This window comes from Otolemur garnettii, unplaced genomic scaffold, assembly GCF_000181295.1.
Source record: "Otolemur garnettii isolate 467f Iridium unplaced genomic scaffold, OtoGar3 scaffold00174, whole genome shotgun sequence".
Classification (NCBI taxonomy): Eukaryota; Metazoa; Chordata; class Mammalia; order Primates; family Galagidae; genus Otolemur; species Otolemur garnettii.
This window is the reverse complement of record NW_003852569.1, coordinates 3,570,829-3,580,477: the sequence shown is the minus strand read 5'-3', so window position 1 is coordinate 3,580,477 and position 9,649 is coordinate 3,570,829. Positions and strand designations below refer to the sequence as shown.

At 45.4% G+C, this 9,649-nt stretch overlaps 1 long non-coding RNA gene across 2 annotated transcripts; it reads right to left on the bottom strand.

Moving 5' to 3' along the window:
- Window positions 1-1,882: 1,882 nt before the first annotated feature.
- LOC105888065 lies at window positions 1,883-9,467 on the bottom strand. 2 transcript variants are annotated; one of them, XR_001161727.2, is made up of 4 exons: window positions 9,355-9,467; window positions 4,112-6,889; window positions 3,192-3,270; window positions 2,811-2,829 (listed from the first exon to the last, which is right to left on the bottom strand). It is a non-coding gene; the product is annotated as an uncharacterized LOC105888065 (long non-coding RNA). The 2 variants fall into 2 exon arrangements; XR_002775863.1 differs by having other exon boundaries at window positions 1,883-3,270.
- Between the last annotated feature and the right edge of the window lie 182 nt (window positions 9,468-9,649).

Here is a 9,649-nt window from a genome sequence, read left to right as displayed (position 1 = left end):
GTGGAGGTGTGTGAACTTTTGATTGGTCGTTGCCACCGGGGCTGTGTACCTGATTTGATTTACGGCCTATGCCTGTTTTGGAGCTTCCTGCAGCCCTTGCTTCCCCCCTCTCCTCCGTGTCTTCTTTCTTCCTCAGTCCTTTACATTTCTTACTTTTACCACTACCATCACTATTTAAAAGCAAAGCAAAGAAAATAAAAGTAATCATATCTGCTCTCTCATTCCTCCCTTGAGCTAGGACATGACTGAGCCCAATCCTGGGCTCAGGGTTGGTGAGAGGTGTCTTGACTTATAGGTCGATATTGGGATTTTAAAACCAATATCTGGACCATGCTTATTTTTTCTTTGATAAAGGAGATTAATTTGTTTAGAATGCAAGGTCTTATAATTACTAACAGCAGGAGTAGGGTTACTGGCCCAATTGTAGATATTAGGGTTGTTAACCAAGGGGACCAATTAAAGAGGGATTCATACCAACTCTGTGACTGTTCTTGTTCTCATTTACGTTTTTGTAGTCTGCTTTTCACTAGTACTATTGATTATTGTTAAATGGTTAACATAAAAACAGCATTCTTCTTTCAGGGCAGCACATAATTCACTTTGTTGTAAGAACAACAGGTCTAACCCTCTCCTATTTTGAAGCATTACTTCGGCTAAGGAGGTCAAAGATTCTTGGAGATGTGAGATAGCTTTTATCTTTTCTAGATCTAAGTCTATAGCTGCACTTAAGGCCTTATAGTTTTGGTCTTGGAAAACAAGAGCTGACACTCTTGCCCCTATGCCACCAATACTTAGAATTGCAGCGAGGGTAATGGCTGTGACAGGTTTTCTCTGGACTCGGGGAAATCTTGTTTCTAAAAATATAGTTTCTTTTTTATGATAGGTAAGCTTGGGGATTAACTGTACTAATATACAGAAATCTTGGGTTAAATTTAAAACTTGGGTGTGTAGGCAGGGAGTCAATCCAGTTGTACATGCCCACCACCCATAGCTAGGTGGAATGAGGTACCCCGTCCCATTTCAGTGGTGGACTTTATTACATAGGCGTTTGTGAGAAGGGGTCTTTTTTCCAACCCAAGTTCCTTGTCCTGCAACAGATTGTAAAGTGAGATGGGACTGGTGTGCTGCTGCCAACGGCAAGCTATTGGCTCAGTTACTAGAGTAAAATTATCTGGAAGGGCTATTCCTTCATAATAAGGGGGCTTTATATCTAAACATAGCCAGCAGGATTCAGTGAGATCTGGTCTAGACTTATTTAGCACTTGGTAGGTTTTAGTGAGGATGTCCTAGAGTGGGGGCTCAGAGTCAGTTGTTTTTAAATTTGTGGTGGTATTATTATTTAAATTCAGTTACCAGATAGGGTTTGGTCCTACTACTATCGGCTTTTTATTGTGAACTGTATATACTACCTTTAAGGTGAAAATACTCCCTTTGGCTTTACCTCGGGGGGAGTATATCCCTATGCCCCGCTGCTTCCCGAGTTCCCACCCTTGTGCTGTTATACCTTTAGGGGTAAAGGTTATGCTTATTGGGTCACACTGGGGAGCCCCTTTTGGATGGCAAGGGGGTGAAGGTGTCTCACGAAACCCCTTGTTCAGTGGTGCAGAGGAAAGCACTGTTAGACAAAATGATTGGAATGAAAAGGGGGGCTGAGGCTCTATCAGACACACAGCAAATACCCATGTTTATTGAGCTCCTTATAAACTTATCTTAGTAAAGGTTAAAAATAGCAAAAAGAAGTGAAACAAGGTAAGATGTTAAAACTGCCATTAAAACTCCAAATCAGCACAAAACTGCTACTGATCACAAGAACAGTTTAAAAAGGCATTTTTACTTCAGACTTAACCACAAAAGCGCCAGGATGTCTGTTACTGTTTGCCCATTTCCCCTAAGCTAAAACTGACTACTATTGTATAAGTAAGGGGGGAGATACAGGATACAACAGCTCACTGCCTCAGCAAGTGTTATCTCCAGCTACAACCTGGCGAGACTCACCAGCTATCTTATCTGTAAACATGACTGTCTGCTTTTAGGCAGATCTAAACATATTCTCAGAATAAGAAGCTTATAGCCACGTTCCTCAGGGAGCACTTGAGAATAAACTACTATGCTTAGGTACGGGGGGCTGCACCCCAACAAGGGGGGTTTTCTTTTTTTTTTTTACCTGTGTGTAATCCCCTCGTTTTGGGGCCTCCCACTAGATCTGACCGGTAGATGTACATTCCCACGACTCACAGAAATAAGTCTCCCCTCCCCCACATTTGTCTTTGAAATGTCCCGGACATACGTAGAAACAGCCTGGGTAGGGGTAGGTATCTACAAGTTCATTCATGTCCACTAAAAGTTCAGGGAACCAAGTGCCTCATGGGTGGATGCCTGAGGTCTGGTTAGCAATGGTTCCTGTGAGGGCATTTATGATTACCCAGGTTACATTTAAGGGTTGGTGCAAATCAGGGGATGATGTACACATAGGTAACAGCAGTAATGCCAACATGGTGTTGGCAAGGAACGCGTCAGCTTCAGCTTTAAGGGATTGTCTTCATCTCGCCGAACTTTTCATTGCGAAGTGAAGTCTTTTTTGTCAGCAATGGGTTCTGCAAGCTTGATGTGTGTGTGATGCACCCAGGAGGCAATGCTGTCTACTTTGAGAGCAGCGGGGGTTGTCAGGACAATATAGGGTCTTTCCCCCCAGGGCTCAAGTGTTTTTTGATGGTGTCTCTTCACATACACCCAGTCTCCAGGTTGGAACCTGTGGGATTCAGGAACTTGGTCAATCATGTAAGTGGCCCATAGAAGGTTCTAGTTTTCTTTTTGTACCTGCTGATAGAACTGAAGGGAAAGGAGGAAATTTTTATTATTTATACCTGTTATGTTGTTATGGGTGCCAGGAATAATGGGAGGAGGTCTTCCATAAAGGATTTTATAGGGAGTGATCCTAGGGTGTAGGGGGAGTTTCTAACTCTATATAGGGCGAAGGGGAGGAGAGATATCCAGTCTGCACCAGTCTCTAAAATCAGTTTAGATAAAATTTTTTTAGAGTTCGGTTCATTTTTTTTACTTGTCCTGAACTTTGGGGCCTATAGGCACAATGTAATTTCCAATTAATGTTTAGGAGGGAGGCTATCTTTTGCTGTACTTGGGAGACAAAAGACGGGCCATTATCAGACCCTGTTTGAGTGGGGAATCCATACCTTGGGATGATGTCTTCTCGTAGCCTTTTGTTTACCACAGCAGCCGTTTCAGTCTTGGTGGGGTAGGCTTCTACCCATCCTGAAAAAGTATCTATAAAAACTAAAAGGTATTTATATCCATATTTACCAGGCTTTATTTCAGTGAAATCTGTTTCCCAATATGTTTCAGGTCTGGTTTCTCTTTTCCTTGAGCCATGAGGTCCTGTGTTTATCGTGTTTCATGTTTTACATTTTGAAGTGATTGCTTGTGTTTTGGCTTTTAGGTTGAATACTTTTAGGGGAACTTTCTGTAACAGATCTTTTATTTTCCTTGGTCCCATGTGTGTGCTGTAATGAATCTGATGTATTAGGTCCAAGTCAAGCTTATCTGGGAGGATTTGTCTTTTGTTTAGTGTGTAGTAGTATTTTCTCTCACCATAGTGTAGGGGAACTTTTTGCTTTATCTGCGTCAGATCTTCTTTGGTGTATTCTGGGTTAGGTAAAGTGGGTGCAAGCATTGTAGGTAATTGTGTCACTAAGGTTAATGTCTTTGGATAGGGCAGGAGGGCTGCTTTTCCTGCAGCGGCATCTGGCAATTTCCTCTTGCTACTGGAGTTAGAGGTTTCTGGTGCCCTGGACAATGTATAATGGCTAGTCTCTTGGGTAGCCACAGGGCCTGAATCAAGTCTAAGATTTCTTGTTTGTTTTTGACAGTTTTTTCCTCTGCTGTTAACAGCCCCCTCTCTTGGTATATAGCTCCGTGCACGTGTGCTGTAGCAAAGGCATAGTGGCTATCAGTGTACACATTCAGTCATTTGTCTTTGCCCAGCCAGAGGGCTTGTGTTAGAGCTATGAGCTCTGTTCTTTGAGCCGATGTGCGGGGAGGCAGGGGCTCAGCCCATACTATTTCTGTCTCTGTTGTCATTGCTGCCCCCGCATACCTGTTACCATCTTTCATAAAACTGCTGCCATCTGTATACCAGGTGACATCTGCCTGTGGTAAGGGTTGGTCTCAGAGGTCATCTCGAATGCAATGGGCTTGACTCAGGATTTCAGTGTAATCATGAAGAGGTTGTGTCAAATCTGGATCAGGTAGTAGGGTGGCTGGGTTGAGGGCAGCGCTGGAACTGAATTGGACTTTCGGGGGGTTTAATAACAAAGCTTGAGAGTTAATCTGGCATTAGTCAGCCACCGATTGGGTGGTTATTTGAGTACTCCTTCAATAGCATGTGGTGTGGTCACCATTAGATCTTGACCCAGAGTTAGTTTATTTGCATCTTTAACTAGTAAGGCCGTAGCGGCTATGCTGCATAAGCAGGGTGGCCATCCTGCAGCTACAGGGTCTAATTTCTTTGATAAGTGAGCTACTGGTCTTTCCCATGGTCCTAAGGTTTGAGTTAGTACTCTTTTTGCTATTCCTGTTTTTTCATTTATATATAAGTGGGAGGATTTTGTTATATCTGGTAAGGCTAAAGCTGGGGCATGTAAGAGATCAATCTTTATACTGTCAAAGGCTTGAGTCATAATTTCAGTCCAGGTTAGGGGTTCCTGGCCTCAGGTTGCCTCATACAGTGGCTTTGCCTTTTCTGCAAAACCTGGAATCCATAGTCGGCAAAACCCTGCTGTCCCCAGGAATTCTCTGACTTCTCTGGGTCTTAGGCATGGGTATTCTTAGGATAGTTTCTTTTCTAGAGTCTGATAATCATCTTTGTTCCCCCTTGAGTATGTAGTCTAGGTAAATAACTTGAGTTTTGCAGATTTGGGCCTTTTGGGCTGAAGCCTGGTACCCATGGTCCCCAAGAGTTTTAAGTAATTCTTGAGTAACCTGTTGGCAATCCGTCAGGCTATCCACTGCTATCAGGAGGTCGTATACATATTGAAGTAAACTGACTTTAGGGTTATTTCTTCAGTACTTACTGAGGTCTTCATATAAAGCCTCATCGAAGATGGTTGGGGAGTTCTTGAAACCTTGGGGCAGCTGAATCCAGGTAAGCTGTCCGTTGAATCCATCTGTGGGGTCTCGCCATTCGAATGCAAACATAGGCTGACTCTTGGGGCCAAAGGTAGGCAAAAGAAGGCATCTTTTAAATCTAAAACAGTATGCCATTTTTTAGTGGGTGGTAGAGTGCTTAGCAGGGTATAGGGGTTGGGCACCGTGGAGTGGATATGGGCTGTTCATTTGTTGACCTCCCTAAGGTCTTGGACCGGCCAATAATCATAAGTACTTGGCTTCTTGACAGGCAGTAAGGGGGTATTCCAAGGTGATTGGCATGGGATTAGTATTCCTAGTTGTCCTAATCTTTTTATGTGAGGGGTGATACCTTCTGGGGCTTCTTTTGACACGGGGTATTGTTTTACTTGTATTGGCAGGGCCCCAGCCTTTAATTTTACTATCACAGGGGGGTGGTGTGCTGCATATCCCATGCCCCCTGTCTCTGCCCAAGCCTTTGGGAATTCTGATAGCCATGGTTCTAGTTCGGTTGGAATGCATGTTTTAGCTTGTCTTTTATGAAGTTGGTGTTCATCTGGTATTGAGACTGTCAGCACACATACAGGTTCCCTGTTGGCGTGAGTGACTTGGATCCCTTGTGGCTGGAAATGAATGTGTGTGCCTATATTTGTCAATACGTCTCTCCCCAGCAAGGGGGAGTCAGTCAGGTATGCAGTCAGGTATGACCATAAATGCATGGGACACTCGGCCAGTTCCAAAGTCCACTGTCCTTTGAGTGGTCCATGAGTACTGATTGGTTCCTGTCACCCCTTGCACTCATGATTTACGGCTTGATAGTGTTCCAAGTGATTGTTTAAGGATGGAGTGTTGGGCACCTGTGTCTACCAGGAAGTCTGCAGGTTTCCCCTCCACTTTTAGGGTTACCCTGGGCTCAGGGAGGGGTACTTGAACCCTGTCCCCCCTATTCATTTAATTCACCCAATTCCAGAACTTGGGCCGGGCTTTGGCATGTCTTGGCCGGTCGGTTGGGGCAATTATATTTCCAGTGTCCCTTCTCCCTGCAATAGGCGCACTGATCTTTTTCTAGAGGGGGTCTACTTCCTTCCCAGCCTTCAGGCTTACCTTCCATCCAGTGTGCTTGTCTTGGCACTCTACAGTCCACTCTCACCATGTTGGCCATCAGGACTTTGGCCAATTCTTGGGTATGTTTCTTGTTAGCTGCAATTAATGTCTTAGTTTGTTTGTCTATTGCTGTCTCCCAGTTGTTATACACTTTTTGTGCTACTGCCATAAGTTCAGAAATTGTCCTTTTACTCAGATTTTCCAGCCGTTGCTGCTTCCGACTAATGTCAGGTGCTGCCTGATTGACAAAGGTCATCATTACTGCAATGCGGTTAATAGGGTCTTCTAGGTCTATAGGGGTATATGTGCGATATGCTTCTAAGAGATGTTCTAAAAAGGCCCCAGGTGCCTCTTCCTTATCTTGTCTTACCTGACTGACTTTAGCCAAATTTGTAGGTTTCCGGGCTGCAGCTCAGAGACCTCCCATGAGAATCTGGCGGGAGACTTTGATTCTCTCCTTACCTTCAGGGGTGTCATAATTCCAGTCTGGGCAGGATAGAGGAAACTTCTCTGCAATTCTTTCTGGGTTTGAAGTAGGGTTTCTGTCATCCCCCGAAACCAGCTTCCGGGCTTCTGTCAGGATCCTTTCTCTCTCCTCTGTGGTGAAAAGAACTTGGAGGAGCTGACTGCAATTATTTCAAGTGGGCTGGTGGGTGAACAGAAGAGAATCTAACAGGTTAATTAAACCACTGGGTTTCTCGGAGAAAGGGGGTGTCTGCATTTTCCAATTATAGAGGTTGCTCATGGAGAATGGCCAGTAAACAACATTCTGACGTCCCTGTGTATCTGAAGGGCCCATGGCCCCTAAAGGGAGGGCCATAGAATCAAGTTCAAGGGCCATTCTATGTGCTCTATCTCTTAGGATTTTTCCCCTAGTAGTAAGTCCTTCCCCTCCCCCAACTCCTATGTGTGCCACAGGTTCTATTTCATTCTCACCCCCTGCTGGTTGGTAGGGGGGAGGTTTTGCTAGGAGATCTCCTTGTGGATCAAAGGGTGGCAGGACTAGGTAAGGGGAAGGGCTGACGGGAGCTGAAGGCTTTTGAAGCTTCTGGTTTTTGAGAGTAAAGATAGAAAGGGTCATGAGAAATGAAAGACTTTAGCCATGGAGCAGGTCTCTCCACTAAAACTTGCCAAATGGTGATATAGGGGACTTGATTAGGATACCCAGGTTCTCCACATATCACATCTTTAACTTTGTAAATCGTGGGACGATCTAAAATACCTCCTTCCGGCCACCGGACTTCAAAAGCTGGCCAATTTTTCTGACAAAGTCTGCGTAGCCTGTTCCTTTTTATGGATACCCCTAGGTTATCTGCTTCTTCCTTAACATCTTGGTAATGTTTAAGGAAGAGGCTCAAGGGGGTGCCCTGAGCCTGCCCCATATTTTTTTTTTAGTAGAATATCAGAAATGTAAATAAGGCTGCTAGGAAGTAGTAGAGGCAAGCTATAGCTACTCGTTCCCAGACGGACCAGTCCTCTGGGGCTGCACTACTAAGTCCAACACCAACTACAAGGACGAGTAACACAAAAATCACCAGCCCAGACCGCCCCACGCAGTGAGGGTTGCAAACTACATAAGAGCAGATATGTCAGCAAGGCAACTTCTGAAGGAGTAAAGTCTGACAATGTTCCTTGGAGGAAGAGGTCTGCTACACACTCACAAATGTCCTCTGGGGCACTTGTTCTAGGGCGAGACCAATCTCCCAGGAGACACTGGCAAAAATACTTGAAAGTGCAATTCAGGCAAAACCCGAAGGGCATTTTACAGATGCGGCTAAAGACTGGCTTCAGACCCAGTAGGTTTTTACACGGTGCTTGGGCGCCACCTAGTGGCGTAACTTGAATCAATGGCAAACTTGTGACACAGTTCTTCAAACGCGCATGCTCTTCTCAGAGCTCTTGTTTTAGAACAAAGACTATATGTCAAGTTTTCACCTCAGGACAGACAGCAGATTAAGGCGCAAGCCGCAAGCCGGCGCATGCCCCTTCCCCTTCTGGAGCTGGCGCCTGAACAAAGAGCTTCCGTAACTTGCACCCCAGGCTAGCTGCAAACACTGGAATTCAGACAAACAGGCTAGCAGCAAACACTGGAATTCAGACAAACAGCAAGTAAAAGACTAAGCGCGCATGCCCCCCCCCCCCCCCTTTTGGGAGCCGGCGCCTGAACAAAGAGCAAGGGGGGGCTGGATTCTCACACCGCCCACACCACCTCAGGCAAACCAGACAAACCAATCTCGGCCTAGTAGTGGCCTCAACTCCGTTCAGACACCAAACCAGACCAGTGGGCCTGTGAGAGCCAAACTAGCTCCATTTTGTTGTTTACAGCACAAGCTCCATCCTTGGCTGTTTACAGCACAAGCCCCATTCCTGGCTGTTTACCGCATAAGTTCCATTCCTAGCCCTTCCACCCCAACCTCTGCCAGTGAAACCTGCAGGGCCACTCCCTGCTGCCTCTCCCCCACCCCAGGTTGCACAGCCACTGAGCCGTAAACTGAGTCACCTTAGGCAAACAGCTGCTATAATAAACAATAAGTTTTTATTACCTTGAAATACAGGTAATCAGGCTGCACCAACTCTAGCCCCCGGTTAAGGGACCCTCCACCCCTCACCTGTACCAATCCAAATTCACCTTTACTAGTGAAATCATCAGCTACCAATGCAAATCCTCCTTTACTTCCTCCTTTACTAATGAAATCACCAACCACCAATAAAAAGTGTACTCATACTGGACCCTACCCTTCTTGCTTTCTGTACCCCATAAAAACTTGCTCCACCCTGGGTTCGGGGCTCTTCCTCGGCTTGCATGCCAGGAGCGTCCAGACCTGGGTTTGAATAAATCTCACCTCTTGCTTTTTACATCGGAGTGTGTCTCGGATTTGTCTGCTGGGCCCTTTTGGGAGAATTTTGGGCATAACAGGCCCGAGACCCACTTAGACCTCAGATACCAGTTTAGTGGAGTCAGCTCCACTTAGATACAATCCGACAGTGGAGAAAGCCTAGATGTCTCTAAAGCCTGCAGCCCAAAACCCTTCTCTAGCTCGTCCACCAGGTTTTTAGGCCAACAATACCAGGCGCCAACAAAACAGACACATTCACACACACCAAACTCACCAGCCGGTTCTTGAATCACTCCATGTCGGATGGGGTCTCAGTGGCAACTATCACGTCGAGTTCATCAGATGTTAAGGCCAAAACTAATTACCACTGAGAGTCCATACTCACACATGGAAAAAACCAAGGAGTTTATTCTTATCAAGCATATGCTTGGGTCACTCTCATGAGAAAAGCAGAAACAGCGGGGAGTGGCCCCAAAACAAAGGCCAGGGAAACTTTTATACACTTTCCCTGCAAAGTACCATGGGTTGCAATAAAATGCTAAAGAAGATAGCTGAGGAAGAAGCTAGTG